Source organism: Erpetoichthys calabaricus, chromosome 5 (assembly GCF_900747795.2).
Source record: "Erpetoichthys calabaricus chromosome 5, fErpCal1.3, whole genome shotgun sequence".
Lineage (NCBI taxonomy): Eukaryota > Metazoa > Chordata > Cladistia > Polypteriformes > Polypteridae > Erpetoichthys > Erpetoichthys calabaricus.
In genome coordinates, this window is record NC_041398.2 from 106,579,795 (window position 1) to 106,606,434 (window position 26,640).

The 26,640-nt window shown below is 39.8% G+C and overlaps 2 protein-coding genes across 4 annotated transcripts in view; one reads left to right on the forward strand and one right to left on the reverse strand.

Moving 5' to 3' along the window:
* The window catches only part of atp10d (ATPase phospholipid transporting 10D), a 221,173-nt gene that overhangs the window by 163,941 nt on the left and 30,592 nt on the right, over positions 1–26,640 (reverse strand). The gene's annotated exons all lie outside the window — the stretch shown is intronic.
* Positions 1–26,640, forward strand: part of commd8 (COMM domain containing 8) — a 184,023-nt gene that overhangs the window by 20,900 nt on the left and 136,483 nt on the right. The window lies entirely within an intron of this gene.

Here is a 26,640-nt window from a genome sequence, read left to right on the forward strand (position 1 = left end):
ATAGAGCATTGTCAGAAAATGTTCAATCTCACCTCAATTCCCAGCATCTTATTAGCAGCCTTACGTACTGACAGAGTGCTAGTGAAATTTGTCATTTGTGTTGAATTTTAATTAAATAAAATTCCAGAAAATGTTACTACTTATGTACTGTAAAAACATTGTTCTACTTGAGCCAGTTTATAGAAAATTCAAGATCTATTAGTGACTTCAGTGTAATATAGGTTTGTTTTGTTCACCTGGGGCCTCATGCACAACGCTGTGCATAGAATTCGCACTATAACATGACATAAGCACAAAAGCGGAAATGTGCTTACACACAAAAAAATCCAGATGCATAAATCTGTGCGAACGGCAGCTTCCACGTTCTTCCGCTCCATAAATCCTGGTCAGCGTGAAAATTAATGCACGTGCACGCACCTGCTGTCCTGCCCCAACTTCTCCCAGAATTATGCCACTTTGAATCCATCCATCCATTATCCAACCCGCTATATCCTAACTACAGGGTCACGGGGGTCTGCTGGAGCCAATCCCAGCCAACACAGGGCGCAAGGCAGGAAACAAACCCCGGGCAGGGCGCCAGTCTACCGCAGGGCACACACACACACACACACACTAGGGACAATTTAGAATCGCCAATGCACCTAACCTGCATGTCTTTGGACTGTGGGAGGAAACCGGAGTACCCGGAGGAAACCCACGCAGACACGGGGAGAACATTCAAACTCCACACAGGGTGGACCCAGGAAGTGAACCTGGGTCTCCTAACTGCGAGGCAGCAGCGCTACCCACTGCGCCACCATGCCGCCCTCTTTGAATACACAAATCAATATAAATAGCCCTTAAGCTCAGCCTTCTGTGAAAAGACAATGGCAAAAGTATGAGGGAAAACAGAAGAATTTCAGCAAATACCAAGTGGAGGCAAAGAAAAACATACTATTTGTTGATTTAAACAATGGTATAAACAACAAAAGGAAGTTGATCAAGTGACATAGTGTCGGAGAAACTCGAAAGCTCAAGTTCAGAAAGTCGCACAGTGCCTGAAATAAAAAAAGAAGTTGTCAGATATCAAAGTCGCCGTGAAAAGGCGAGTCATAGCCCACCGTCTGAGTGTCCTATGAAAGCTTATTAGGGTACAGAGGAAAAAAAAAGGCACACAGTGTGAAAAAAGCATGAAATGTCAACTTTAATCTCGAAATTTCCACTTTAATCACGTAGTTTATTTTGTCATTAAAGTAAAACATCATAAACTTCATCTTAAAATCGTTTAATTTACTAGTTTCTCAAATCCCATCGTAACTAAAGTAGCATGTTAAATGCTTTGTATTTATGTAGGTGAATCACTATGTGCTTCCGGGCTTTCTCTTCCTCCGACAGGACACAGAATCCATTACATTTGTGATATTACAGCTTTCTGAATAATTAAAATACTGAGATGTATACGTGATATCGTTTTCATGATGATAGGAGTTAAAGCATGTTATTAAACATGGGAACACGGTGGCACAGTGATTGTTCATGTCTCATGCAAGATGCTTTCTGCGCCATTCGCGACCTTCAATAAAATACTTTATTACTGAAGCACTGTCTCTTTCAAACGTACTAACCCCCAATTCCTGTCCTTGCTTTTCTTTCTCCAAATACCCAATCACCACACAATCAGCTCTGTAATAGACGTTAAGCCATCTGTAAGCTTAGAACGCCGATTCTTCAAAACCTTTAAGGAACATTGAAATATCTTCGTAGTACGTGTTTAATTATTCTATCCATCTATCCTTCCAGTGTTGCGCGAGCCACAGCAAGAACAACCCGTGAACGAAGCTCCAGCTCCTCACTAAGCGCTGTGGTACCGTGTAGTTAGTTTTGTCTGTATAATATAATAAACATATTTTGCTGCATTTCATCTTAAAAATGATATTGTCCTTATATGTAAATACGCGCTTTATAAAGTGGCTCGGGTTGTGCAATATTATAACTGTATCGCAAGTTTACAGTGAGGTAATTGTACCTATAAGTACAAACAGTTCTACAAGGAGCACTTGATGGACTGATTGAGTGCATTTAGAGTTTTTGGGATGAAACTGTTTGTGAACCGCAGGATCAGTATAGGAAAGACTCTGATGTGTTTGTCGGATGAGAGCAGTTCAAATAGCGAATGGCTGAGGCAGTGTGTGCTTGATGCTGTATACCGATAATTCTTTCTGATCAGCTGCTGTACAGCTGTGATTCACACTCAGATGCAGCGAGAGTAATATGGAAAAAGATGATCCGCTGTGGCAACCCCTAACGGGAGCAGCTGAAAGAAGAAGAATAAGGTGCAGTGAGAATAACAACGCTAAAGCAGTTATGGTATTTGGAATAGTTTGACCATTCTGTGGACCATTATATTGTTACTGGTTAATTACAATCAGATGCATTAAACTAATAAACAATATGCGGTTAATTTCAGTGTATTTATAAAGCCACGTCAGGGATGTGAATCTGAAAAAGAAAGGATAACCTCACAGGAACAGTAGCACTGCTTTGACGCTGGGTGCCGCAAAGTCTGCAAAACCGAGCAGAGAACTTGCATATGACAGGGTATGAGCTACCATGGAAATGTGCATGGCTTTACGCCAAGAGTGATGGCTCTGAGGCTAAGGATATTTGCTGGAATCTGGAAGGTTGCCGGTGTGATTCCCTGTTACTGCCAAAAGAGATCCTACTTTGCTGGGCCCATGAGCAAGACCTTAGCCTAAATTGCTTCAGGGTTGCTGTACAATGGCTAAGCCTGCGCTCTGACCCCAAGGGATATGTGAAAACTAACATATTACTAATAAAAGGAATTTTATATTGCAAAAATAAAGAACAAAAAAAAATAAATAAACAAGAGAATCCTGGATAGGTAATGCTTACTGGTAGTGCCCCTTGGAGAATAATGAATCTTAAGAATGCTGTGTCTTATTTTTATTTAATATTAAATATTTTTCTGTCATCATTTGGAAGTAATTTCTGTTATCTTTTGTGTATTATTCAGTTACATTCAACCCTGTATGCTCCAGAGTTTATTCTGTAATGTTACATAACAAACGCTGAAAAGATCAGAAAGTTGCTTTTGTTAGTTAATTTCAATTTTGGCAGTTTTTAAGGAGGAGTCATTTAAATTAATATGTTTGGAAAATGTATAATTCATAATATTTTTTTTCCCAAGATTGAGAATCTTTGTTCAAATTTGGAAAATATACCTGTGCGGTTATTTTTTTGTCACAAGATGGCATCTTTGAACAAGTCATACCATTGTTTTCTTATTTCTGTGTGTCTATATCATTTTTCTTGCAGCATTCTTTGTTGCCATGCAGGTGGTGTATTGTGTGCTGGCAGTCGCATTCTAATGAATTCTAATTTTTGTCTTTTAACTGAAGCTTTTAATTTGCTGGAACTCAAAGTGCAGTCTTGTAGAAATAACATATTTTCAGTTTAATCCAATTCAAGGCCATGGGGGCCAGGATCTATCCTGGCAACATCTGGTTTTAAAAGAGAAAACCGCTCTGGAGAGGGTGTGTGCACATTGCAGATGTCCTAGAAATGCTTGTGGAAAATTGTGTGAATTTGTAAATATTAAATCATAATGTATGTAACCCTTGCCAGACAGTTTTTCTTTTAAATTTCACCTCTTTCTTTCTTATCCTATTTTCCAGTGTTTTATGATTGTAAATGCTCAACATACCCTTCTCCTTCTTGCCTGGTGCTACAGTGCAGGGCGGTCAGACCAAATGTCAATATTCGAATATAATTCAACGTTTGATTGTAACAGAATGTTTGTTTGATTTTACTTGCAATAATTTTGGCATCGGGTTTCTAAAGGTGCACTATGTGATGCTGCAGTATTTTACTGGTCTGTTTTTGCACTTCACTTCTATGTCGTCTTTTGATAATATGGAATGGTTTGCTTGTTATCTTCAGTAGTAAAACTTGACAGCAAGACCTGTCCACAATGTATCATTTTTTTCTAGCCCACTACTCTATTAAAGAGCCTTATCAGTTTCAACCAATACACCATGTCCCATAATTAGTCTCCATGTTACAAACTGTAATTGCTGGTTTGACACATAATGCCTAAAAACAATAAAGTGTACTGAAAACTATTCAGGCCACCTTTATTAAAATATTGCTGCATCTCTAAAGAAGGAAAAAGAAGTAGGCAGATTGTGTGGACCCTTACTTGTATTGATCTGCTTTTATGGGTGTGTACACAGAAGCTGACTTGCTTTTTATAATGAATGCCATGATACAAATGGTACCCTGCTGCTGCCTGTTGGGCATCTCCATAATAATAAAATACAACTCCCTTCAACCTGCCTGCCTCTTACCTGCTCTTTTACTTTGTTCATTATTCCCACATTGCTGCGGTTTTACTAACCAAAACCATATTCCTCCTGATCCTTGTCAGGACATAGCCATAGCTGCAAGCTGTAAAAGCAGCCACAAAAAGGACCTTAAACCCATATGAGCCACATGTGCTTCGCCCCATCATCCACTTCTGTCTATATACCATTTGGTATGGGATTTGAAAAAGAAGTGCTAATGTTTGTGAAGTGCAGTCTGTTGGAATGAAAAATACAATGCATTTTATTAGATTGGATACATTTTATTAATCTAATGGAGAAATTCAAATGTATACAGCAGCACGAACATAAAGAAGGATGCATACTCACAAGACAAATAATACAGTCACAGTTAATAAATAAATTTATATTATGCAGATAATTTCAAAATTAACTTAACGAGTACATCGGAAGGAAGCATTGAATTGCCTGATAGCTGTGAGCAGAAAAGACTCCCAGAGGCGCCTCTTAGCACATCATGGTGAAATGAGCCTGTGGCTAAAAATACTCCAAGAGGGTGCCTTCTGGAGCAGAGTTTTAATGGTGGCATTCAACTTTGCCACCATCATTTTTTCCACAGCAGCTTCCATTGTGTGCAGGGTTCGCCCTGTGATGGGGCAGGCTTTCCTGATAAGTTTGTTTAGGCATTGTACTTCTTTTGAGGTCAAGTTGCTTCCCCAGGAGACTGCAGCACAGAACTATACACTTGCTACTATGGACTGATGGAACATTTCATATATTATTATTAATCCATATATTAGGAAGTACAGTCTGCTCTGGCCCTCCTTCTACATTCCCAGTGCATTGTCAGACGAGTCCAGGTGAGCGACCAGACAGTTGTAGCTTTGCACTACTTCCATGTCCTCCCCCTGAATGATTATTACCACATGCATTACAAAATGCATACCAATAGATGGCACATTGCAAATGTTAATACTGAGTATGCATAGATTGGTAGCACTGCTAGTTAGGGGTTTGAGGTATGGACAACCATTTACGAGTGGCAGTCAAAAAGTTCCCAGAATTTTGATATAGTGGAAGAGTGAGAGATCAGATTACTGTAGTCGATAGCGTATCTGAAGCTGATTTCCCCAATTTGCACATGAACTTGATGTTAGCACGTTGTTCAAACTGCGACATTGCGGCGAATGACTGTGCAAATGTCTAACACGAAGCCGAGTCTCAGTACTTTAGCGACACCAGCTTTATTCAGCTTGAAACAGCAGGGGCGGCCTTAGGCATGTGCAAACTGTGCACCTGCACAGGGCTGCCAAGCCAATATATACTGAATATAAAACAGAAAGAGACCAACACAGCTGATGGCAATGTGGCCGAAAAACATTGTGTTTGTTGATTAGTACACTGTATTTACTAATGTCGCTAGAGTCGGAGCAGTACTGTAAGCTATATGTAGTATTATAACGTTCTGCCGTAATGAGAATATCATGGGCCGCCACTTGGTTTTCAAGTTACGAACATACGCATATAGAAGCGAAGCTAGTGCAAGTGGGCGAGTCATCTTACAAGTTAATGTTTCACCTACCCATTCTAAGCAAAATGTAGAGATTTCGAGTACACAAATCTGGTTATTCAAAATGAAAGAGAAAGGTGGCTCAGGAGGCTTTCATTGCGTCACGGGAAGGAGCAATCCTGAACTTTATCACCCAAGGGAAACCTAAAGATGGAGAATCTTCCGGCCAGAATACTGCTGATACGCGAAGTGAAACAGGCATTGACGACCATAATCAAGAACAAAAAAGTGATGATATCCATGAGCAGAATGATATGGCAAATTTTGGCAAAAGTTAAACGCTTGTGTCATGAGCACGAGGCGGCTATGCAGTGTCCGCAAAGGACGTGGCCATCCGGCATGCATAAGATACCATATTGACATTGACGGGCAAAGGGGCCACTGGTTCGTTCTCTGCCCAGGGTGGCCACGAGCCTAGAGCCGCCCCTGATTGCAGCAAGATCTGCCACCCTCCTATACACAGACACAGCAGTCAGGCAGGGTCGGGGTCAAGTAATACTGTGCCCTGCGCATTTATAATGTTCCTTGTATCAGCCATCAATGGCAGGCTCTTATAGCATGTCCGCGATCTTTTCTGATTCGCTTTTACGGCGAACTGCTACAGCGCTGGAAGACTGCGATTGCTGTGGGACGCTCTTCTGCATGTCGTCCCATTGGGTGGAATCTTACAAGAGTTTAGAAACTCACTCACACCAACCATGATTCTTTTCAAAGGTAAAGTGCAGGTTAATTTGTTTTATGTATTTTTAGTTTATATTTTGCATTAATCATTTTTATATGAATAGTTTTGGGTTGTAGAATGAATCATCTGAGTTTCCATTATTTCTTATGGGGAAATTTGCTTTGATATACGAGTGCTTTGGACTGCGAGCACATTTCCGGAATGAATTATGCTCACAAACCGAGGTTCCACTGTATTAAAAATCAAGTCAATTAACATTAATTCAAAAGAAATTAATTAGCAGCAAAACAGTGCACTCATTAAGGAAAGGGTTATAATGAAATCTGTAACCACCAGGACCGGAATTGGGGACCCCTGTGCTAGTGACTTGTTTTGGTTTTGTGCCACTCAAAGATAACTTATTTAGCATTTATGAGATATGACATTGATTGGATCTCATACAGAAACATGAAATAAAAAAAGAGAGTGTAATTTTTACCTTTGCAACTTTTCTCTAGTATTGCACCAGAAATGCTGTAAATGTGCCCCCCCCCCCGACACTCCCCTGCACCTATGTCAGTATGTGTAAATCAAGGAAATGAACACCAGTGCTATGTATTGACTTGTGGAGTTATGGCGGTCTGCCGGGGTCCTTACCCGACTGGGACGCCTCGATGACGGAATGACTGTGGGAGAGAGCTTGTTCTGGACACTATCTACCCCGGAACACTAGAGGGCAGTCCCCTTGGCTTGCTGTGGGGCCATGGGTTTGGAGCATGGAAGCTCAACCCTGCTTGGGGCCCGTGGCCACTGGCTGGGGGCACCTGGACCTTTGCTGAGCTTTATTTAGCAGCACTTCTGCCACACCCAGAAATGCTGCCAGAAGAAGCTCGTTTGACACCTGGAGTCCTTCCAGGTGTCCTATAAAAGGAGTTGGCCACCTATCTACTTGGAATGCCAGAGTTGGGTGGAGGTGGGCGAAGCTTGTGAAGAGGAGTGGAGGCAAAGAAGAGAGAGAGAAGAAAGAAGGGCTGTGGTATTGTTTGGTGCTTTTGTAATGCACTGTGAAGTGGGGAGCAAAAGAAACTGTTGCTCCACTAGAGAATAAAACGCGTGCTGTGTTGAACTTGTGTCTCAGCCAGTCTCTGTCGGGGTTAGGGCAGCTGTACATGCCCAGTCTTCACAGCGTATAGTTGTGAACTGCGAAATACGAAATATTAAACCTTATTCACATTAATCACACAAATCAACATGTTAACCTTCCCAGGCCAAAAAAATCCAAATATTACAAGACAACAAGAACAAATAACACAATTTGTGACACAAATTAAATTCATCCTGACCACCTAGATAAAGAGGTAAACTGAGAGAAGAGTCAGAATGTCAAGGGTATATTAAATGGTTTCCTGAACAAATGAGTTTAAGTGGTTTTGAAAAGAATTTTTGAGTCTAATTAATTTATTTTCAAAATGTCTTTTTTTGTGCAAAATAAAAATAAGAACTAACTAAGAAATAAACATACATCGTACATAACATTAAAAAGACCCATCATCTTTGAAAAGGTGACTAGACTATATAGATAAAAACAAACATGAAAAGTAAATATTCAAAGTGCTGTTCTTCCCAATTCCTTTTGTTCCCCATTCATCAAGAACAGGCAAGCCTAACTAGACTTGAGTATTGCCTTTCAAAATATCATAATGAACATGAAGAAAAATTATATAAAGATAAACCAAAGACAGTTTAGATCTACTGTACATTAACAGAATACTGCTTCAGCAGATGCTATCAGTCCAGGCCCTACAATATAGCCTGGTAAAGAAAGCTTTCAGACTTGTCACACAACTGATTTTTAAAATCCTCTCTCTACAGAAATCAACATTGGTGGACAGTTCTTTAAACATTAGCATGTTATGTGGTAAGTGCTGCAGGAATATGGCAGAATAGAGCCACTCTTGCGAGCTATTCATCACCTATATGAACGCATTTAGAGCTGTGTCCGAATACTTGCTGTAAAATCAGATTCGTTCACAGTGGGTGTTTGTGGTTTTCATGGCAGGACATCAAGGTGCAACTGAGAATGTGAGTGTTTGCATTTGGGGAAACTAGGGGATAGCATCATTACTTTATGTTGATGATGTTGTCCTCTTTGCCTCATCTGACTGTGATCTTCAGAGCCCACTTGGGCGATTTGTTGCCGATTGTGAAGCGACTGGAATGAGGATCAGCACTTCCAAGTCTGACATTTTAAAAGAGGGGATTGCTCTCTTTTTGAGTGAGGCGGAAACTATTGCCCTTAGTGAAGGAGTTCAAGCATCTTGGTGTCTTGGTTCGCCCCAGAGTGAAACGGGAGAGAAGTAATATGTAAGCAGGTACATACCCATGGATGCAACAGACATAGTAAAACGAGGAGTCAACGCCCCGCCCCAGAGTGAAACGGGACACACTACGGAGTCCACAAAGGTTCACACATCAAACCCGAGATAGTACGGACACGCGTCTGAAACCGCGGAAGCAAAAGTGTCTTGGCTCCAAAACCAAACAGCTCAACAACTAACACAGCTACAACAACGAGCCCGCATGGACAGATATAATGAACGTAGACGCCTACAACACGCGTCTCAAACTGCGGAGGCAAAGCAGGCACGGGTTCAAAACGAAAGAGCTCGAGTGACCGAGATACAAAAACGTGCCCGCCTGGATATATTTAATGAACGCAGGCGCCTACAACGCGCGTCTGAAATGCCGCAAACCAGGCAGGCACAGCTCCAAAAAGAAAGAGCTCGACTGACCGAGATACAAAGTGAAACGGGAAACACTACGGAGTCCGCAGTGGTCCACAATGCACCGCATAATAGTACGGAAGGAGCTCCGTATTAACAGTGGGGGGCCCCAGAGTGACACAGGCGAATGCTCCGTATTAAACGTATGTCATCCTCACACGTCCAAACTATACAGCATAGGTGAATCACATTACAGTGATGCATTATTGACAGTACAGTAAAGATCACAGTATCGCAAACAAATGGAAATTATTACTCGAAAAAGGGAAAATATAATCACCACGGACCAGGTGTCATTGAAACAAAAGCAGGATAAAGCGAGGTCAGAAATAAAAGACAGAGTAGAAAACAAAGTAAAACGTCATAAAGAGGTTAAAAAACGGGGCTAAATACATGGAGAGCATGTTAGAGATAATGAAAACTGGAATTCAAAAGCTTCAAAAAAAACGTAGGCACGAAACACATGCAGAGCAAGATACAGAATATGAAAGCAGAAACAAACGACAGTGTCAAAACAAACAAAGTAAACAGAAAGAAATTATTACTTGGAGAAATAGCGAAAAGTCGAATAGGCTTTGAAGTTTAAGTCAAGAGAATTTCAAAAACGGAGTTTACCTCACATGCATTTATTGGTTACGTTGCAAAAAAATTATTAACTGCTGATGATGTGGAGTGTTTTGTCTGTGCTGAAATTCTAAACAGAGAAACATATCCTGAATGATTGGTACAAAGTCATTAAACACATCTCACGGACCTCATTTAAAAGATTCAGCACATTGGGACTCGAAAGATTCCAGATATTGTTTTTACAGAAGTTCAGAAATAAAAGTGAAACTAATGAAATAGCAACAATTCAAAGAAAAAAAAAATCTTAAGTGTGTATCTGAAAAAACAAAAACGGGGGTTGGCGAGCGAAGCCCCCTAGTAGGGTAAGAAGCTCAGAGATTCTGAAGAGGCTCAGAGTAAAGTAACTACTCCTCCAGATTGAGTAGAGACAGTTAAGGTGGTTTGGGCTTGTCAAAACTATACTTTTTTTTGTAAACAGTTTAGTTTTAGTTCACATGTGTACAATTAAAACATACTTTAATGAACAGGTCAAAAATCTCCACTAAAGGTGCCTCAAGAGGCACACAAATAGAGCTGCACAGGGACATGTATGGGGGTGGTGTTTATAATGGAACCACTCTTGATGCAAAGCAGCAAATGTGATGCTGAATGGTGGGGATTGGGAATGAAAACGGGGCACCAAGGAGAACTGGTACGCTTTTCAGTTTGGATTGTGATAGTGGCAAAAGCTACACAGTGATGTGGGACAATGAATCTGCCTGCCGTACCATAGCTGAAATGAACATACTGTAGCCTGTGGGATAGCAACATTTAAAGCTCCCAAGGACTGTGAAGACTTTGAAGTAGAAGTGAAAAAATGAAGAAATGAAAGAGTAAGGGCCTAAGTGATAGCATCTCCCATGGCCGTAACAATGGAAGGGTTGTAAATACAACACCAATTCCAGAAAAATTGGGACGCTGTGTAAGATGAAAATTAAAATAGAATGCAATGATTTACAAATCTCATAAACCCATATTTTATTCACAACAGAAATAGAAAACATATCAAATATTGAAAATGAGACATTTTACTATTTCCTGAAAAATATTAGCTCATTTTGAATTAGATGGTAGTAGCACGTCTCTAAAAAGTTGGGATGGGGGTAACATAAGGCTGGAAAATTTAAGTGGTACTAAAAAGAAACAACTGGAGGAACATTTTGCAACTAATTAAGGTAATTGGCAACACATTCACCAATCTGCAAAACATTGTATCTACAAATTGTGGAACAATTTTAAAATAATGTTCCTCAATGTAAAATTGTAAAAATTTTGAATATCTCATGATATACAATACATGATATCATAAAAAGATTCAGAGAGTCTGGAGAAATCTCTCTGCACAAGGGACAAGGCTGTGATCTTCAGGCCCTCAGATGGCACTGCATTAAAAGCAGGCATGATTCTGCCATGAAAATCACAGCATGGGCTCAGAAACACTTCCAGAAATAATTGTGAACACAGTTGGCCGTGCCATCCACAAATGCAGGTTAAAGCTCTATCATGCAAAGAAGAAGCCATATGTGAACATGATCCAGAAATGCTGACGTCTCTCTGGGCCAAAGCTCATTTAAAATGGAATGAGACAAAGTGGAAAACTGTTCTGTAGTTAGACAAATCGAAATTTGAAATCCTTTTTGGAAAACGTGGACGTGGCGTCCTCCAGACTAAAGAGGAGAGGAACCTTCTGGCTTATTATCAGTGCTCAGTTCAAAAGCCTGCATCTCTGATGGTATGGTAGTGCATTAGTACCAATGGAATTGGCAGCTTGCACATCTGGAAAGGCACCTTAAATGATGAAAGGTATACATGTTTTAGAACAACATATGCTCCCATCTCAATGACTTTTTTTTTCAGGGAAGACCTTGCATATTTCAGCAAGATGATGCTAAACCACATACTGCATCTATTACAACATCATGGCTTAGTAGCAGAAGAGTCCAGTTGCTGAACTGGCCTGCCTGCAGTCCAGACCTTTCACCAACTGAAAACACTATTTTCCCAAATGTCCAGCAACTGGTCTCCTCAGTTCCCAGACATTTAAGGACTGTTGTTAAAAGAAGAGGGGATGCTACACAGTGGTAAACCTTAGCATTGTCCCAACTTTTTTGAGACCTGTTGCTGCCATCAAATTCAAAATGACCTTATTCTTTTCTTGAAATGTACATTTTCTCAGTTTAAACATTTGATGTTTTCTGTGCTCTATTGTGAATAAAATACAGGTTTATGAAATTTGCAAATCTTTGCATTCTGTTTTTATTTACATTTTACACAGCTTCCCAGCTTTTTTGGAATTGGGGTTATAGTTGCTGATTGCATTATTGTTTCTTTAAATGTTTTTGTTAATAAAAATAAACCTGTTTGATTTTTGCACAGCGAACTGTCAGTGTTGTTCCTAGAGCCCAAGAGCAGCAATATGGTATTAATTCAAATAATTTGATGAGTAGCACTTCTTTTATGAATGTGCTTGTTCCAAAGATAGGCTATAACATTCATTTTGTTGTCTGGAAATGGTTCCAATATTAGAGGTCATATTTTGAACAAAGTAAAAAAAAATGTAAAGTTTTGCAAAAAGACGATAGAAGTTAAAAATTACAGAATATCCAGTTTATTTCAGTACAGCACAATGGAACTGGAGCGAGAAAGCTTGGGACGAAGTTAAAGCCTGCCCCCCAACCAACAGCTCCCAAGTTTTCTTTGCCGTTCTTCAACATGGATTGTACAAGGTGCACACCCTGTTATATATCCTGTTAGCATGACTATGTTAGGAGCATAGCATGCATTGTCTGGGACAGGCAGGGGGAAGAAAACACTAGAGATGTCCATCATGCTTTCTTGCCCCTGCAATGGTGACTAGGCTATGATGTCGAGAAGAATGAGCATTCTGTCTATAAGAGATGCTTAGAGGGCTATCCGAGCACATTTGGAGGAAGATACTCCTCTATAGGCAACTCATACTGGGGACCAATAGCTATAGTAGAAGGAAGAGGCTGGCTAGTGTGCTCTTCAAGCTAAATTGTTTAAAGAAATTTAGACAATTATCTGATTTTTTTTTTTTTTTTTTTATAAACTTGTTATACAGTATGTAGTAGTCCTCATGTTATGACAAAAATGTTTAACCTTTTAAGAACAGATTACTGTTTTAAATATTTATTCTTTACTCCTTTGTGTCAGTTTTTTGTTTCTAATTAACAAAGGTACACTCATAATTGCAGTTGGCATGGAAGCATAGGTTGTAGTGTAGCCTTTATGGATCCAATGTCCTGGTTTGAAATCTGCAGCAGGTCATTTTCTGTCTGGAGGTTTCAGGTTTTCCCTGTGCACGGGCTTTCCTCCGGGTACTCGCATATCTTTTTGCTTTCCCAAAAACTTGTGGAAATTTGATTTCAAAATATGCAACTCTGAATATGGATGGGCATGTCATTTAACCTTGAGACAGACTAGGACTCTTTCCATGGCTTTCCCTGCCTTATAGCAAGTACTGCTGGGATAAACACTGTCCTGTCATGCCTCTGCATTGGACTAAATGGGTTTGAAAATATGTTATTAATTATTTCTCTTTTTAATTATCCTGTGCAATGATTCCAAAATTATAAACTGATGTGAGCAGTACTAAACAGATTCAAATGTTTCCTCAAGGTGACCATTCAAACCTGAACTAAACTCGAATGCTTTACGTTTTTGTCTTCAGTTAGCTTACCATGTGGCTATGTAGAAAAGCTGTCAACTGAACTGCTTCATGGCATGTGAAATTGGTTATTTGGCTGTCCTGCAGCATGGGAAGGAGCTTTTTGCTTTTTTGTATTACTGTTTGGCATATTATGTTCTATGTAACAGGCTACAGTATCTCATTGCAAATGTGTGCCATGAATTTAATGTCACCCTTGCAAAAATATGGGGGATGTTTTGCAAGAACATCAATGTACTGTTTCATAATATGTTGCTTTTACTAAGAACACTAACTTCATCTTACTGTGGTATAAAATTAAAGCTGATATCATCACAATGAAGGCAAATAATGTGCTTATTAGTTAAAGAGAAAAGTTGCTTTTATGACCAAAATCCTAATTGTGTTTCATGTTTGCAAAATTGCAGTGTTAATGTAGCATACTTTTGACACTCATGGCACTGGGTAATTTTACTTTAGTTCTGGTGATCTGGTTTTGTATATCACCTTAATAAACTTACTTCGACAAGCATAATATTTTTATGTGCATTCAAAGAAAATAAAATTTAGCGAGTTGAGCTGCAGAGTTTTAATAATGTTTCAAAATCATGACATTTTTTAATTTGCTTCTTATAGAACAAAATTACAGGTAGTTTAAATTCATTTTAGTTTAATTAGATCTACCTGTTTTTGCTAAGTTTCATTTCAATAATGTCAAGACCCTCACGCCAAGTGTAATTGTTTCTGTGGAATCTTTTGAATGTCAAGAATGGTAACAGATATCCGAGCTTGTTTTGGAACCCTGTTACCCCATGGGAGAGTCACTGGGAGGCTATGTAGACATTAACAGGCCGTGGCTTAGTGTTGTACTTTTGGAGTTTATTAGAGTGAACAAGATGAGCACCTCAGTTTGACTTCAAGTTGCAAAATGGAAGAGTTTGACTGTTGTTAGGCATATACAGACATATTGAATTTGGTGTTTGGAAGGGTACTTTTTGCTTTTTTGTCTTATTAAGAGACTTAAATGCTTAAACATGAAAAGCCAGCGATATCTTGAAGTATGCTGATAGGAGAAACACCCTGCCTAATCCTTGCTGGTGACCTGGGGCCTCATGTATAACGCTGTGCGTAGAACTCACACTATAACATGGCATAAGCACAAAAGCGGGAATGTGCATACGCACAGAAAAATCCAGATGCATAAATCTGTGCGTTCGCCAACTTCCACGTTCTTCCGCTACATAAATCCTGATCAGTGTGAAAAGTAATGCATGTGCATGCGCCTGCTGCCCCAGCCCAACTCCTCCCAGAATTACGCCTCTTTGAATATGCAAATCAATACAAATAGCCCTTAAGCTCAGCGTTCTGTGAAAAGACAATGGGGAAAGCACGGGGGAAAATAGAAGAATTTCAGCGAGTACCAAGTGGAAGGAAGGAAAAACTTACTATTCGTTGGTTTAAACAGTGATATAATCAACAAAAGGAAGTTGATCGAGTGACATAGAGTGTTGGAGAAACTCAAAAGCTCAAGTTCACAAAGTCGCACAGTGCCCGAAATAAAAAAGAAGTTGTCACATATCAAAGTCGCAGTGAAAAGGCCCATAGTCGTAGCCCACCGTCTGAGTGTCATATGAAAGCTTATTAGGGTACAGAGAAAAAAAATAGGCACACAGTGGGGGTAAAAAAGCTCGAAATGTCAACTTGAATCTCAGAATTTCCACTTTAATGACAAAATAAAACTACGTGATTAAAGTAGAACATCATAAACTTCATGTTAAAATCGTTTAATTTAGTAGTTTCTCAAATCCCATTGTAACTAAAGTAGCACGTTAAATGCTTTGTTTTGTATTTGATCTCTTATGTGCTCTGTGTGTGAATCACTACGTGCTTCCGGGTTTTCTCTTCCTCCGACAGGACACAGAATGCATTACATTCGTGATATTACAGCTCTCTGAATAATTAAAATACTGAGATCTACAGTGGAACCTCGGTTCATGACCATAATTCGTTCCAAAACTCTGGTCGTAAACCGATTTGGTCGTGAACCGAACCAATTTCCCCCCATAGGATTGTATGTAAATACAATTAATCCATTCCAGACCATACGAGCTGTATATAAATATATTTTTTAAGCACAAATATAGTTAATTAAACCATAGAATGCACAGCGTAATAGTAAATGTAAAAACATGGAATAACACTGAGAAAACCATGAACAACAGAGAAAATTAACACTGCAATAGTTCGCGCTATAGTGCTACCAACCACTGGCTAAAAACACTTTTTTTTTTTTTTTATGAGTTTTAACACTAGAATTACCAGAGCCTACGAAAAAACTCGTAAATCCGTCCCACCTTAAATCGCGTCTTAAAGCCGTTTGCACATCTCCGCCAGAGTCTTTTGTCATCTAAATGTGCCGATTAAACAAAAGCTACTAGCAGCCAGCTATTCCATCCCCCACCGACTTAGAATGAACTCCTAGGTCATGCCTTGCCTTGATTTGATTATTTGGGATTGAAGTGGAGTTTTACAGTGGAAATAATTCGAGCGTTATTTGGAATACACGCATTTCATGTGTGTTCCGTTTCTACAGTATAGTAGTAGTCTGTGCAAACACATTTTTAAACAGAAACGTTTTTCATATTCTAATAGTAAATGACAAAATGTAGGCATAAACTATATAACGTATGAAGCCTGAAGTCCATATATCAAAGAAACACTTTCACAAAAGGTACAAATAAGAGAACACGTGCGCTTTTCTTCAAAAGTATAACTGCACAAAAAAAAAGCCGCGTTAGCATGCCACATTGACACTCTTACTACGACTGCCGCGGTGGCGTAATGGTATCAGCTCCTGACTGGGGATCAGAGGGTGGCGAGTTCGATCCGCACGGCTCCACTTCGAGAAATGAACTGCTCTTATTCTTACAATTTTAGAATAACAACATAAATTTCATTTCAGTCTGTAACAGCCGGTGTAACTTATGATACTGGTAAAGGTTAGCTTTTTTTTTTTTTTAATTCACTTTTCATTCTCGCAGTCGATGCATACTAACGCCCCCCCCCCCCCCCCCCCCCCCCTCCCAAAAGGGTTCTGACACATAAACGCTGGCGAAGCTGCCTTCCTTCGTATCTCACCGTCACTTGATTTTCCTTTTATTCAGTGTTATTGAGTGTTCCTGCCAGTCCCCACATGTTGCTGTATGCTGTTTCTTTTGTACTCCAGGACATGCAGAGGAGAGTATGATTTCACATTATTTATGCTGTTTTTCACATAAAGACTGCAGTATACTCGTGACTGCATTCTCGTACCAATGCACTTTTCCATCACCTTTTCCTGTAAGAAGCAATGTACTCACTTCTCTCTATGCTGTGGTTTCTATTACACACCTGAAAGAGACGATATATGTGAAAACTTCATCGCACTAATGCAATATTATTTGAAAACGAACAGCGTCAGATCAGGTGTGAAAATTTTATGTGAGATACGAAGAAGGCAGCTTCGCCAGCGTTTATGTGTCAGAACCCTTTTGGGGGGGGGCGTTAGTATGCATCGACTGCGAGAATGAAAAGTGAATTTAAAAAAAAAAAAAAAAGCTAACCTTTACCAGTATCTCACATAAAATTTTCACACCTGATCTGACGCTGTTCGTTTTCAAATAATATTGCATTAGTGCGATGAAGTTTTCACATATATTGTCTCTTTCAGGTGTGTAATAGAAACCACAGCATAGAGAGAAGTGAGTACATTGCTTCTTACAGGAAAAGGTGATGGAAAAAGTGCATTGGTACGAGAATGCAGTCACGAGTATACTGCAGTCTTTATGTGAAAACAGCATAAATAATGTGAAATCATTCTCTCCTCTGCATGTCCTGGAGTACAAAAGAAACAGCATACAGCAACATGTGGGGACTGGCAGGAACACTCAATAACACTGAATAAAAAGAAAATCAAGTGACGGTGAGATACGAAGGAAGGCAGCTTCGCCAGCGTTTATGTGTCAGAACCCTTTTGGGGGGGGGGGGGGGGGGGGGGGGGGGGGGGGGGCGTTAGTATGCATCAACTGCGAGAATGAAAAGTGAATTAAAAAAAAAAAAAGCTAACCTTTACCAGTATCATAAGTTACACCGGCTGTTACAGACTGAAATGAAATTTATGTTGTTATTGTAAAATTGTAAGAATAAGAGCAGTTCATTTCTCGAAGTGGAGCCGTGCGGGATCGAACTCGCCACCCTCTGATCCCCAGTCAGGAGCTGATACCATTACGCCACCGCGGCAGTCGTAGTAAGAGTGTCAATGTGGCATGCTAACGCGGCTTTTTTTTTGTGCAGTTATACTTTTGAAGAAAAGCGCACGTGTTCTCTTATTTATACCTTTTGTGAAAGTGTTTCTTTGATATATGGACTTCAGGCTTCATACGTTATATAGTTTATGCCTACATTTTGTCATTTACTATTAGAATATGAAAAACGTTTCTGTTTTAAAAATGTGTTTGCACAGACTACTACTATACTGTAGAAACGGAACACACATGAAATGCGTGTATTCCAAATAACGCTCAAATTATTTCCACTGTAAAACTCCACTTCAATCCCAAATAATCAAATCAAGGCAAGGCATGAGCTAGGAGTTCATTCTAAGTCGGTGGGGGGGATGGAATAGCTGGCTGCTAGTAGCTTTTGTTTAATCGGCACATTTAGATGACAAAAGACTCTGGCGGAGATGTGCAAACGGCTTTAAGACGCGATTTAAGGTGGGACGGATTTACGAGTTTTTTCGTAGGCTCTGGTAATTCTAGTGTTAAGCACAGGGAAAAAAATGAACATTTGAAAAAATCTGTAATTTAATAAACCACCAAGAAAAGTAACATTGCAACAATGCACGCTACGAACCGATTGCTGTAAACAGAAGTGAAAACAAAATCAAGCCCAGTGCATTCTTTAACTGCCTTCCTACCTTATGCATCCAGCCCCCTCTCTCTCGCGTTGCCTGTGTGTGTGCGTCTGTCTCTCTCTCGCGCTGCCTGTGTGTGTGCGTCTGTCTCTCTCTCACGCTGCCTGTGTGTGTGCGTCTGTCTCTCTCTCGTGCTGCCCGTGTTTGTGCGCGTCTCTGTCTCGCGCTGCCTGTGTGGTGGTGTGTGTGTGTGTGTCGTGCTCTGTCACTCTTGCTCGCTGCACAGGGAGAGACTGAATATGTACAAACCGAAAGGGAAACTGGCTTGTTCGTATACCGAGTGTGTGGTCGTGAACTGAGGCAAAAGTTTGGCGAACTTTTTGGTCGTAAACCGATTTGTAAGTGTACCGAGACGTTCGTGAACCGAGGTTCCACTGTAAACGTGATATCTTTTTCATGATGATAGGAATGAGAGCATGTTATTAAACATGGGAACACAGTGGCGCAGTGATTGTTCTTGTCTCACGCAAGATGCTTGCTGTGCCATGCGGGACCTTCGATGAAATAATTTATTACAGCAGTACTGTCTCTCTCTTTCAAACGTACTAACCTCCAGTTCCTGTCCTTACTTTTCTTTCTCCAAATAGCCAATCGCCACACAATCAGCTCTGTAATAGACGTGAAGCCATATGTAAGCTTAGAACGACGATTATTCAAAACGTTTAAGAAACATTGAAATATTTTCATAGTACGTGTTTAATTATTCAATCCATCTATCCTTCCAGTGTCACGCCAGCCCAGCAAGAATACAGCACGAGGTAGGAACAATCCGTGAACTAGCTAGCGCTGCGGCACCGTGTTCTCACATGTTTAATTATTAACAATATAGATTATTTAAATGAATTTAGTTATCTGTATAATATAATCAACATATTTTTCTGCATTTCATCTTAAAAATGATGTCGTCATTATATGTAAATACGTGCTTTATTAAATGGCGCAGGTTGTGCAATATTATAATTGTAGTACAAGTTTACAGTGAGGTAATTGTACTTATAAGTACAAACAGTTCTACAAGGAGCACTTGATGGACTGATTGAGTGCGTTTAAAGTTCTTGGGAAGAAATTCTTTCTGAACCGAGAGGTCTGTACAGGAAAGGCTCTGAAGCATTTTGCCATGGCTGAGGCAGCGTGTGCTTGATCCTGTATACCGATAATTCTCTTTCCGATCAGCTGCTGCTGTGATTCCAAACTCGGATACAGTGATATAAATACTCCGAGTGGTGCAGTGAGGGTAATATGGAACAAGATAATCCGCTGTGGCAACCCTTAATGTGAGCAGATGAAAGAAGAAAAAGATGGTGCAGTGAGAGTAACTGCTAAAGCAGTTATGGTATTTGGAATACTATGGCTATTCCCTGGACCATTATATTGTTACAGGTTATTTACAATCAGATGCATTACACTAATAAACAGTATGCAGTTAGTTTCAATGTATTTATAAAGCTGTGTCAGGAATGTGGATCTAAGAAAGAAAGGGTAACCACAAAGGAACAGTAGCACTGCTTTGACGCTGGGTGCCGCCAGTCTGCAAAACCGAGCGGAGAACTTACATAGGGCAGGGTATGAGGTACCGTGGAAATGTGCGTGGGTTTACGGCAAGTTTAGGTTTTATTCATCGCGATTTGAGCGTGGAAATGTTCATACGCAACATTTCTGTGCGTACGCACCGTTTATACATAAGCCCCCTGGTCTGCTACTGAGAAAGCCTGAATGAGTTAAGCAGGCAGTGAAAGTGTTCTATGAGTGAATTTTGGATCACTCTGTTTGGGATAAGTTCGACTGTCAATTCCAGAAAATCATATGCATCTCTGGAGAATTCAGAGACATGCACTGAATGTAACTTGTTTGATGAGATGAAGCAGCTGCATGGAGTTATGACCAGGAAAGGTTATTGGTTCCTGTAATGGTGGGGACACTTTGGTTGATACCAGTTGTAAGAGGAACTGTGAAACTGAAGAAAGAGAATTTCCTTGCAGTGCAAGGGGAGGGGGCTGGGTATAAAGATATAAATCTAAGTTTATGCCATTACTTTTAAATAGCCTCAAAGAAATCTAGGCACACTCAGGGATAGATTTATTGTGATTTCCAGACAAAAAAACATAACACAAGAGGTGCAGTCCTCAAAAAAAAAAAAAAAAATTTCTCTATTCAGACCCAGGCCTTCCGGAAATGGCCTCCTAACACCAACACAAAATGCTGGCTTAAAGCCCGTACAGGCCCAGAAATGGGTATAAGATTTTTAAATTTACACATTCTTAATAGTGGTTAAAAGATGAGAGGGAAACCTTTGGTCTATAGACTCCAACAAAACAAAGTTTACTTCTAATTAAAGATATTTATTAAATATTCAAAAAGGAGAAGGACCAACGGGCAGGGCATAAAAAAGAACAAAACAAACAGGGTTTCCTGAAAAAGCAACTAAATCAAACAAAGCCATTCTATAATCCAGAAGCTAAACTACAAACAGCAGAAATTTAACAAAAAAAAAAAAACAGTCAAATGGATGCTCACAAAGATAAAAACTCGATAACACTAGTACAATCTCACTCTGAATGACTTTGACCCTCTTCCAGAATATATAGGGTGGCTGACTACGGTCCTTCATTGGTGACATTAGGTGGGGAACTGCCTCCTGATGTTCTCTTCACAGAGCATAGTGTATATATCTCAAGGTCTTGACACGTAAACACTAATATTTAATGAACAACACAATTTAAACAAAAACAGTAAAGGAAAACACATTTACAACAGATGAAACAATACCAAAAACCAGATTAACTTAAAAAGGAAATATTTGAAAAACAACAAAACCATTAAATAAAAAAAAAACATATTTACTAAAGATAAAACAAAATCATTAAATAAACAAAAAATAAACTTGACCCTGGGGAATAGCCATGGCTGCTCCATGACATGGTGGGTCCTTATCCAGCTTATCCTCAGCAATTTTGTAGACATATTGGCCTATGATGAAAGGTATCGTCAAGAGTGGAAAGAGCACTTTGAGGATTCTCCCTCCCCAGAGTAGGTAGTGCCAGAAGCATTGGTATGGTGGAGATCACAGTGGTAAATAAAAAGCTCTTTAGTGACTAAACCTCAGGGGTGGATGAACTCCAGTTGTAAATACAGAAAGCACTGAACATTAGGGGGTGTTTTGCCATATTAATACTGTGTGGAAGGTGGGAACACTGGTCGTAGAAGTAAAGATTGGGTGTTGGGTCCCGTTTCTAAAACAAAAAAAAAAAAAAAGGCACAATAGGTCGTGTTTTAATTCAAAAGGTATCACATTAATTGTGTCCCTACAAAATTGTAGGATTGGAATATAAATATACTATATACACACATTAGTTAGAGGTAGGAAAAAGTAAATATGCAGGATGAAAGCAATCTTTATAATACAGTTTGCCTTTGTATTCTGAACAGAAGGGGCTGGTTGCTAGTAATATTTTGAGCTCACTTCACCACCCTCCATTGTGCTTTGTGTCCCTGAGCAAGTGCTGTACCAGGATGCTCCACTGTGCACTTGTACACATAGGAGAGCATAGATGAAGGCAGACACATATTCTGCTGTTTATTAAGTGGTCACTAAATCATTTGTGCAAACAGCTTGGAGTCATTTGAATTGCTTTAGGCACTTCAGAATCCAAAATAATAGCTGTTATGTATTTAGCATGGTGGCAGGTCTTATTGCATGAGATATTAAAAAGTAAGTAAATGTAGTAACTGAATATTTCTTTTACTAGCAGAATGAGATAGCAAGAGTTATGATTTTTCATTAAACATTTTACATGTTGTTTAAACCTGATTATAAGATGGTTCATTTTCTGACAGATAACAGCAGCAATTTGCTTGTATACCAATGAGTGTTATTTTTCAATTCATTTGATGTTCCTTCAGTGTATCTTGTTTACCAAGGGCTTTGTTTTGAGATAATAAGCATTATGGTATTGCAGTGTTTGGCATTTTTAGATTTTATGAGCTTTTTTTTGGAGGAGTGTTTGGAGAAAATTCTATAAAAAAGAAATCCTTTTAACTGTTAAGGTGCAGTTGCATGATTTGATGAAGTTTTAGTTTATTGTCATGTGTACATCATAATTGTAGTAGGAAGAGTAATGTATTCAGAGTATATTGAAATTCTGTGGCTCTTTGTTATTTTTGTGAAACAATGAAATTCTTACTTGCATGTCTACTTCAGACTAGTGACATTAATACAATACCAACAACAGTTGAAAAAGGAATGAATTCAACATACTGTACATGCATGTATATTGCATTTTATCCATATTACTAACCGAGAATGCTAAACCGGATGGACGCAGGGACATCCGGCCATGGGCCGTAGCCGCAAAAAGAGTCCGCGAGAGGTGGATGAGGAGCCGCGAGAGGGGGACAAAAGAGGCCGCTAGAGGCGGATGAGGGGCCGCGAGAGGCGGACAAGACCACAGAAAAAAGGAGTGAGCACAGAAAAAAGAGAAAAAAGGAGTCAAAGAAATGAAGCGCAATGAGCACCGAAAAAAGGAAAAGGCACATAAAAAAGTAGTCAAACGCAGGCAAAGCACAAAACACATTGCACACGAAACTAGACCCAAAAAAAAAAAAAAAAAAGAGGCTCGCGCACAACAGCAAGGCAATCCCCCCTACAGGCACCGGACGGGACACACACCAAGAGGGGAATTCAACAAGCCCATGGAACACAAAAAAAAAAGAACACAAAACCACCCTACAAGCAAGGGACGGGACACACACAAAGAGGGAGATTCAACAAGACACAGGAACACAAAAAGAAAGAAGACGCTCGCGCAACAACAATCCTCACCCCCCCCCCCCCCACACACATCCATAAGAAGTGACACCCAAAGCCACATATTCTAAAGTGAACGTCAACACCTTCACACTAGACAGCATAGGTGTCGGTGTCAGCATAGGTGGATCTCCTTACAATAAAGCCACTATTTAAATACAATAAAAAAAAAAAAAAAAAAAAAAAAAAAAAAAAAAAAAAAAAAAAAAAAAAAACGTTCAACTGAAAAGGAAACATATTAACAGTGAGTGCGATCCTCCTTATTACTTATCCATATTTCGCATGCTGAGAAGAAACAAGTCATGAATACACGGTCACGGGTACAAAACGAAAAGGAAAGGATAACAGGAACAAACACACGAACACGAAAGAAACAACAAAATAGACGGCTATGCAGCATAGGTGGATCTCATTACAATAAGGCACTATTAACCGTTCAACCGCAGAAAAGGCTCCATATTAACAGTGAGTGCAATACTCCTTATTACTTATCCATATTTCTAAAAGAAAAAATGTCTCGACTCCAAAAACGCAAAGCTCAACTAAAGCTTCTAACTAACGATGTACCTAAAAGTAAAAACTTTATGAACTGCATTAGATCCTACAATAGTTCATTTGCTTTTGCATCTACCGGAGTAAATATCAGGCCACCAAAAGGCAATGGCCCATACTGCTTTCCCATATGTGCACAAATACTGCATCGCATTGGAACAGTGCACCCTGAAACAAATCAACAACGCAAATATGCACAAATCTACATCCTAGATCCACATGACGCAATCTATCAGTCAAAGTGCTGCATCGCAACAGGCACGGATTCAAAACGAAACACCTCCCGTCTCAGACATACGTTAACGGCAAGGAAGGCTACAACGGGCTTCTCACACAGCACAGGCAAATCGATTACAGCTCCAAAACAACACGTCCCAAATACTACACATGCAACAACGCGCCTCTCAAACGGCACAAGCAAAACATACACCAGGAAAATTCATTCGGATTAATGAATGTCATTTGCAATCACTGTCATTCAGTTCACTTCCCTGAAGAAACAACTGGCAATACAAGTAATACATTTACACGTTGTTGTCAAAAGGGTCAAATTAGACTGCCTCCTTTACATTCATATACTGAATATCTACAGAAGCTTCTAACTAACGATGTACCTGAAAGTGAAATCTTTATCAACTGCATTAGATCCTACAAATCGGTATCCACTATGAACATTAACGGTGGCACTGCACGTGACATCCGTCTTGAAAAAATGTTAATTATTGATGAATGTACAATGGCATGAAGTCACTTACTCAACACCATTCATAAACTTCTACAAACGTTTATGAATAATGATATTCGCTTTGGAGGAAAGGTACTTTTATGAGGAGGAGATTTAAGACCGTGATTAGCTATTCTTCCAGATGCCATGCGCTCAGCTATTGTTCAGTGCTCCTTAAAATACGCAGACAATTGGCATTGCTTTCAAAAGATACAGTTAGTATAAAAGATACGATGTCCAGAACCAGATCATAACAATTGCTTATTACAACTGAGAGATTGTACACTCACCAATACAGATGGACTTCAGCCACATATTATTACAATTCCTCAAGCCTTTATCTGCGATGACTTAGTTACAGAGAGATTTGGAACAGCAATCTCATTAGACCAAATGCCCCTTTTAACACAACGCACTATATTATGTCCAAAAAATATTAATGTGGAAAACATAAATACCCAAGTCATTCCATTACTTCCTGGAGAGACACAACTCTTTCTAAGCTCTGACAAACTTGACTCTGATCACAACAATAACCATCTTCATTGACCTTACAAGTTCTGACCTGGAATTCTTTTACACTTAAACGGCGTGTACAAAGAAATTTTCAAATAAACCTTTACACTGTGCCACACACTTTATTGTTTGCTTTCTATTTGCATCATCTACACCGTCACACTATTCTATATCTCATTCATACATCACGCTCTTTGTCATTCCCAACACCAGGGGTTGGCGAGCGAAGCGAGCAGGGGGCGGAGCCCCCTAGTGTATATTATAATACATGTAAATGTCAAATATACAAGAAAATGTATTTACCACTATGAATGGATATTGAGTAGCCTTATGATCTGTGGATATAAACTGCCCCAAAATCCAGTGGCATGAGGAAGTCGGAGAAAAAGAGATTATAGTACTGAAAACCTTGGCCATCTTGCACAGTTTGTGTGTTTGTGTGTACCAGTAATCTGTACTGATTTCACCATCCTCTGCAGTGCTTTGTGGTCTTAAGCTGAACAGGTGTTGTGTAGCCAGTGAGGGTGCACTCTGCTGTACATTTATAGAAGTTGGTAAGCATAGGTGGAGACATTTAGATTTTTCTCAGATGTGAAGTAAAAATATTGTTTAACCTTTACCGTAGCTGATACGTGTTGCGCCCTCTTCAGCTCATCTGTGACGGTAAAGCTATGAAATTTAATGCTGCGCAACAGCATCCTCATCATGAAGATGGGAGTGTGTTATACCTCAGGCTTCCTGAAACGTACAGTGCATCCAGAAAGTATTCACAGCGCATCACTTTTTCCAACTTTTGTTATGTTACAGCCTTATTCCAAAATGGATTAAATTCATTTTTTCCTCAGAATTCTGCACACAACACCCCATAATGACAATGTGAAAAAAAGTTTACTTGAGGTTTTTGCAAATTTATTAAAAATAAAAAACTGAGAAATCACATGTACATAAGTATTCACAGCCTTTGCTCAATACTTTGTCGATGCACCTTTCGCAGCAATTACAGCCTCAAGTCTTGTTGAATATGATGCCACAAGCTTGGCACACCTATCCTTGGCCAGTTTCGCCCATTCCTCTTTGCAGCACCTCTCATGCTCCATCAGGTTGGATGGGAAGCGTCGGTGCACAGCCATTTTAAGATCTCTCCAGAGATGTTCAATCGGATTCAAGTCTAGGCTCTGGCTGGGCCACTCAAGGACATTCACAGAGTTGTCCTGAAGCCACTCCTTTGATATCCTGGCTGTGTGCTTAGAGTCGTTGTCCTGCTGAAAGATGAACCGTCGCCCCAGTCTGAGGTCAAGAGCGCTCTGGAGCAGGTTTTCATCCAAGATGTCTCTGTACATTGCTGCAGTCATCTTTCCCTTTATCCTGACTAGTCTCCCAGTTTCTGCCGCTGAAAAACATCCCCACAGCATGATGCTGCCACCACCATGCTTCACTGTAGGGATCGTGCCAGGTTTCCTCCAACGTGACACCTGGCATTC